This window comes from Dendrobates tinctorius, unplaced genomic scaffold (genome assembly GCF_039654945.1).
Source record: "Dendrobates tinctorius isolate UK_male_01 unplaced genomic scaffold, ASM3965494v1 ptg000200l, whole genome shotgun sequence".
In the NCBI taxonomy this organism is placed as follows: domain Eukaryota; kingdom Metazoa; phylum Chordata; class Amphibia; order Anura; family Dendrobatidae; genus Dendrobates; species Dendrobates tinctorius.
In genome coordinates, this window is record NW_027361867.1 from 1,731,721 (window position 1) to 1,739,074 (window position 7,354).

The window sequence follows — 7,354 nt, forward strand, 5'->3', positions numbered from 1 at the left end:
TCTGGAGACCAATTCACCACATCAGCGCCCTTTTTGGTCAAATCAGTCAGTGGTTTAACAATACCAGAAAAATTACTTATAAATTTACGGTAGAAATTAGCAAAACCCAAAAACTTCTGGAGAGCCTTCAAAGAAGTGGGCTGAACCCAATCATAAATGGCCTGTATCTTGGCCGGATCCATTTCAATAGCAGACAGGGACAAAATGAATCCCAAAAATGAAATCCTCTGTACACCAAAAAGACACTTCGATCCCTTAACATACAGAGAATTTTCCCTCAAAATCCGGAACACAGTCCGGATATGTTCCACACTGTCTTACGGATTTTGAGAATCCCAATCACTGGAAAAGATCAAAATATCATCAAGATAAATGATCAAAAACTTATCCACAAAGTCCCGGAAAATATCGTTCATAAAAGATTGAAAGACAGAAGGGGCATTAGTGAGCCCAAAAGGCATCACCAGGTACTCAAAATGTCCCTCCGGAGTATTAAACGCCATCTTTCATTCATCCCCGTGCTTGATGTGAATAAGATTATACGCCCCCCTGAGGTCAAGCTTGGTAACAGACACTTTTAACTCTGGAAAATAAATCAGGAATCAGGGGTAACGGGTACTGATTTGATACCAGAATGTACCGTACATCTAGGGTACTGATATTTAACAGTGATTTTGTTAAGGGAACGATAGTCAATACATGGCCTTAATGAACCATCTTTCTTGGCCACAAAAAAAAAACCCAGCATCTAAAGGTGAAGAGGATGGTCTAATATGACCCTTCTCCAACTACTCCTTGATATAAGATCGCATAGCATCATGTTCTGGTACCGATAAATTGAAAAGCCGACCCTTGGGAAATTTACACCTGGGCATTAACTCAATTGCACAGTCATAACTCCTATGAGGAGGCAAAGACGCAGACTTACTCTCACTAAATACATCAGAAAAATCTGCCAAATAGTCAGGAATATCATGAGACTGGAGAGAGGTGGAGAAAACAGGAGTGTCCCTAAGAACACATTGACAACCCCAACTCACCACAGACACAGATTTCCAATCTAAAACAGGATTATGAGTTTGCAACCAAGGAAAACCCAGAACAATAGTATCATGCAAATTGTGCAGCACCAAAAATTTACAATTTTCTTGGTGGTCCGGGGCGACCCGCAATATCACCTGGGTCCAAAACTGGGGTTTATTCCCCGCCAAAGGAGTAGCATCAATACCCCTCAAAGGGATAGGAGTCCGCAGGGGTATCATGGGAAAACCACAATGTTTAGCAAAGTCCAAATCCATCAGATTCGAAGCTGCTCCTGAATCTACAAAAGCCTTAGCAGAAAATGTAGACAAGGAGCAGATCAGGGTAATCGCCAAAAGAAACTTAGGCTGTACATTTCCCACCGCAAATGCGTGAGCAAAACGCTTTTCTCGTTTAGGGTGGACAGAAATAGTATGAGAGGCGTCTCCACAGAAAAAACACAGCTGATGATGATGACTGGCTGAGTGGAGTTAATGACTGGATATAAGGCTGCCGACGCCCTTCTGGCCTGCGGGTGATTTCTCTGTGGACTTCTAGGAAAACAGTCTGATTCCTGCTCATCTAAAGCTGAGATTTCTGCTTTGCCTTTTTGCATTAGTGTTTTGTTTTCCTTGCTTTTCTGGATTCTGCCATTCCCTGCTGGGGTGAGCTGAATCTCCTTTTGCCTGTTGCTCTGTCTTCAGAATAGTCCTGAGTACTGACATAGCCTTTTTTGAAGCCTAGCGTCTTCAGGGCCTTTTTTACTGTCAGTTTGTTGGCTCTTATTATCATAGGTTTTTTCACGGATTGCAGACAGCAGCCTTCCTGTCCTTTCCTATCTAAGCTAGCTTGGGCCCCATCTTTGCTCAGTCTATCTTTCTGTCTGTGTTTTGTTCTTTCTTCTTGCTTCACCGTCATTATATGTGGGGGGCTGCCTTTTGCTTTGGGGCCTGCTCTGGGGCAGTTTAGATTTCCCTTTCTGTCTTTAGGCTATGTAGTCCTCCGGCTGTGATCGAGGGGCCTAGGGCATCGTAGGAGCCCCCCACGGCTACTGCTAGTTGTGTTGATAGGTTCAGGGGTCTGCAATCCGATAGCTGCCAACTTCTCTGGTTTTCTGGACTTAGCTAGCATTTCTATTTTTGCCTCCTACGGTGACTCAATCATAACACCCAAGGCTTGAAAAAGCGCGTCCACATTAGCCAGAATAAGATCTCCGGTTTCAAAGAAAAGGCCCAATCCTGGGGATCACCACGCAGCAGGGAAATGACAATTTTAACCTGCTGCACCGAGCTCCCCGATGAGTTAGGTTTCAAAGCAAAAAATAGTTTACAATTATTCTTAAAATTCAAAAATTTAGACCGATCTCCAAAAAACATCAGGAGTAGGGATTTTTGGTTCAACAGCAGATGAATGAGCGAGATAGGCAGAAATTACTCGCACTTCAGCAGCGAGCTGCTCAACGCGATCAGACAATCTCCTCCTGCAGCCCCAGAAAAAAGAGTAAAAAATATATTAAAAAAAATCCTGACACTTTTTTTTTTTTTTTTTGAAATTCCTTCCTTCTTTGGAGTACACTAGAGTCTACAGTTGGGCTGGTGATTCTGTTATGAATGGGTCACCGAGGAGGAGAGCAGGTCCAGGCTAAGCCACAGAAAACCAGAGAGGTTGGTACCTAAGCGGATTGCAGACCCCTGATCCTATCCACACAACTAGCAGTAGCCGTGGAGCGTACCAACGATGATCCTAGACGCCTCGGCACAGCTGTAGAGCTAACTAAGCCTAAAGCAAGAAAGGGGAAATCTAAACTGCCCCAGAGCAGACCCCAAAGGAATAGATAGCCCCCAAACATATATTGTCGGTGAGAGAAGATGAAAACACAAACACAGGCAGGAAAATAGACTGAGCAAATGAGGGGACCCACACTGACCAGACAGGACACGATAGGAAAGGCACTGTCTGCAATCATGCAAAAAAACCCTGCAAAAAGTCCAACACGTCTGATGCAAAAAACACTGAAGTCACACTACTTCGCCCCCCACTATATCAGCACTCTGGTCTCTTTTTGCTCTGCTTTCAGAATATACCAATCTAACGGGATAAAACAAACTGGCACAAGCAGTAACATATGGGCGGTGATTCAGCACAGCCCCAGCCGGAGCTGGCTGACCCGCACCAAGAAGAGATAGACAAAACCAGATCAAATGCAAACAGAATAGCAAATAAACCACTTAGCTGAAAATGTAGGGACAGAGCTGGAGAAATCAGACCTCAGGAGGAACAGGAAGCAAATCACCAGCAGGGATAGAGGAGTCGGTTGTCTTAAATCACAATCTGAAACCCCAGATCTCCAATCGTCATCATCAATATCAGGTGGCAAGCCTCTGTCAATCAGATCAGCTCCATTACCTCCAGTAACCACCAGAGGGAGCCCAGAAAGAGAACTCGCAGCCCCTCTGTTGATCTGCCTAGCTCCACTACCTTCAGTAATAACCAGAGGGAGACCAGAAAGCGAATTCACAACAGCCTATAATATTGTGGCTATTTTGAGGCTTAGAAAAAAAATTTACAAATGACACTGGCGGCGCCTATCCAGTAGCATATATCTCTTACTTATAGATGGTACTGTGCAGGCCCCTCCATCACCGGTGACATTTTTCTGGATGTAATTTTTTTATGTAAAATAGGGGGCAGGTCACTGAAAGAGCAGTGTCATAAGCCAATACAGATGAATATGTACGCAGAGCACAACATAAGTCCCCGCACACAGCCACTCCCACAACCACTCCCACAACCTCACCCCGAAGCATGAGAATCTCATTAACTGAAAGATACAAATACAGATTAAACAATTACTATCCCGCAGCTGTCCAGAAAAGGCACACCTATTAGAAGCGCCAATTCCAACGCTTTGCCATGCTCTTCCCACTTGCCCTGTGTTTTGTTTTATTTCTAATAAAAGACTTTATTCTGGCTGTGTCTTTATTTACCATATAACTATAGGATTAGTAATGGATAGGTGTCTTATAGATGTCTCTCTATTACTAAGCCATGGGCTTGATGTCACCTGACAATACAAGGGTGACATCAACCCCACAAATATGAACCCCAATTGACATCACTACAGGGCAAGTGGGAAGAACCGGGCAAAGCGCCAGAATTGGCGCATCTAATAGATGTGCCTTTTCTGGGCAGCTGCGGGCTGCTATTTTTAGGCAAGGGGTCAATATCCATGGACCCTTACAAGCCTGAGAATACCAGCCCCCAGTTGTCAGCTTTAGCAAGGCTGGATGTCAAAAATGGGGGGGACCCCACGCGGCTTTTTAATTATTTATTTAAATAATTAAAAAAAACTGTTTTGGGACCCCTCTATTTTTGATAACCAGCCTTGCTGAAGCTGACAGCTGAGGGTTGCAGCCCCCAGTTGTGAGTTTTGCCAGACTGGTTATAGAAAATACAAGGGAACCCACGTCGTTTTTTTCATTCATTTATTTAGTTATAGTGCAGGCGATGGGTGAGGAATACTCCCATCATCCGCTCCTGCTGTCACTGTTTTTAGCAGCAGGTGTAGGTTGATGGGAGTAATAGTCCCAAAAGCCCCCACCTGCTGTCATCATTCTGACTAACTCTCATCATTCTCCCCGCCAGCAGAGCAGAGGAGAATGATGAGAGCATCTTCAGCACCCACCACCGTGGAACAGCGCTTACTGTAGCGCTTCTTCCCTGTCGGCCATCCATGTGGTACTGATGCTGCACATGGTTGTCACACGTGTGCCACCAGTATTACACACAATGGACATCTCTGGTACCGGAAATATCAGGACGTGTGAAACCGGCCTTATACACAATTCTTTTTAAATGCCGAATATTTCTTCTTGAAACTCATCTGACAGAAAATATTGGAGCTTACGATAGTTTAGATTGTGAAGTCTCCGAAACCCATACGTTAATTACACCAGAGAGGTTTCGCCACTAGCTGCTCATTTATTACTGATGGAGACTGTGGAGTTTGATTGTTTCAGTAGTTCCTAATCAGGCCCCATTATTAATATCTGACGTGTGTCACTTTATGTGGTGATAAATTATTCACAAAGGATAATAGAAAACAAATGGATCTTACAAATTATTTTCCAGCTTCGCACTATACCCTACATACGGTTGTACACTACTGTCTGGGCACATGGCAGTGTTCAGAAGGGAAGGAGCGCCATTTAGCTATTTGAATGCAGATCTAGCTGGAATAGTTTGCAGACACAATGTATTCGGAGCACTGTTCGTGGTCAACTGGCAGCTCAAAAGATGTCCACCAGAAGGCACTATCTTCTCTGCTGTCCATATCCCAAGGATCAGGGGCGTATCTGGGGGGGGCAGCCGGGGCAGTTGCCCCGGGCGCCGCTGGCAGGGGGCGCAGTTGGGCCGCCTAATGCAGCGGTCCGCAGTGTCCTCCATGGCGGCTGCGTTCTGCCGCCCCCCCGGCCTGAGAGTCGGTGGTTCTCTGTATCAGCTGTCAAGCTGACAGCTGGCGCAGAGAAGGTGCGCATGCCAGCTCCCAGGGAACAATTGCACTGGCGTCTATATAGACGCCAGTACAATTGAAGCTCTGACCGCCGGGCCATAGCGAAGTCAGCAGTGTGATCAGGTCATGTGATCACACTGCTGACGTCACTCCCTGGCGTCCAGAGCGAACGCTGGTGGTAAGTGCTCCACTGTGGAGCTGAAGACACCGAAGATGGGGGGGTGTTAGTGTGGGGGGGTTAATGAGTGGGGATGAGGGGTTAATGAGTGAGAATGGGGGTTAATGAGGGGATGGGGGTTAATGTGTGGGGGTTAATGAGTGGGGATGGGGGTTAATGTGTGGGGGGTTAATGAGTGGGGATGGGGGTTAATGTGTGGGGGGGTTAATGAAGGGATGGGGGTTAATGAGTGGAGATGGGGGTTAATGTGTGGGGGGTTAATGAGTTGGGAAGGGGGTTAATGTGTGTGGGGGGTTAATGAGTGGGGATGGGAGTTAATGTGTGTGGGGGGGAGCCAAACCAAATTCTTGTCCCGGGTGCCAGAAAGCCTAGATATGCCTCTGCCAAGGATTGACTTGCTCATCTAACACCATTACATGGATCTGGACTTACATTGGGACCCCTAGGCTTGGACCATGGTGTTACCTGCTATTCTGTGGTGTTAGATAGCAAGAGGCATAGTCAGGTAGCTGGGTCAGAACCAGAAGGACAGAATCAGAAGACACAAGAGTAGTCAGTAAATGGGCCACGGTCACAACAGGGAATAAATGCACAGAAAAAAGATGAGAAAGGGTCCAGCTTCACAAAAAAGTCCAATTTATTGTTTAAAAATAAGTCCAGAACAAAAAAGAAGAAATTCGTTCACATGAGTAACAGATGTTGGGTTACGCGTTTCGAACAAAAGCTTGTTGTTTCTCAAAGCTACTTCCCCTGGCTGTTACTACAATTTATACTCATTTCACCCAATAAAGTCAAATTTAAAACACATGATGTGAAAAGAAAAAAAAGGAAACAAAATAACTATAGTACACAAATAATTATATATACATAAAAAACGGAAGGAATTATGAAATCCATATAAAAAGAAAAGGCAGGCATTTATATAAAAAAAGAGAAAAAATGAAAAAAACATATGCATATAGATTACAATTACATTAATACCATCAATAATGGAACATCATTTCTCTTCTGGCATTCCATGCATTGGGAAAACGTGTTCAGATAAGAAAAATCCAGTATGCTTCTCGTGTTAGAAGACGTTTCTTTAAATTTCCACCTCTTGTATGTGACATTATTTTCTCGATACCCATAACACGAAAAGATTCAGCACTTCTTTGATGTTCATTAATGAAATGTCTGGACGCAGATGAAATAGATCGATTATCACTAGAAGGAGATAAAATATCGGTTATGTGCTCAGATATGCGAGTCTTGAGCGTGCGAGGTGTGCAGCCCTCATATCTCAGATTACACTCTGAACAGACAAATATATTACGTTCTTACTATTACAATTAATATATTGTTTTATTTTATGTCCATTGCAATTGGTGCTATCAAAAAAGAGTGGACAATGTCGGACTGTGCACATGTTCTGCATTTAGATGTGCCACAACGATAAAAACCGCAGCAATGCAACCATGTCCGAGACAACATATCCGATAAAGTGTTGGCTTTTTTTGCAACCACTTGACAACCTTTGGGCAAAATATTAGATAAAACGTCATCTTCAAATAGAACGGGTCAATGTTTTAGAATAAGTGTCTTAATGGTATTGAACTGAGAACTGTACTGAACAGAGCAAACAATTGTATCTTGATTTTTAT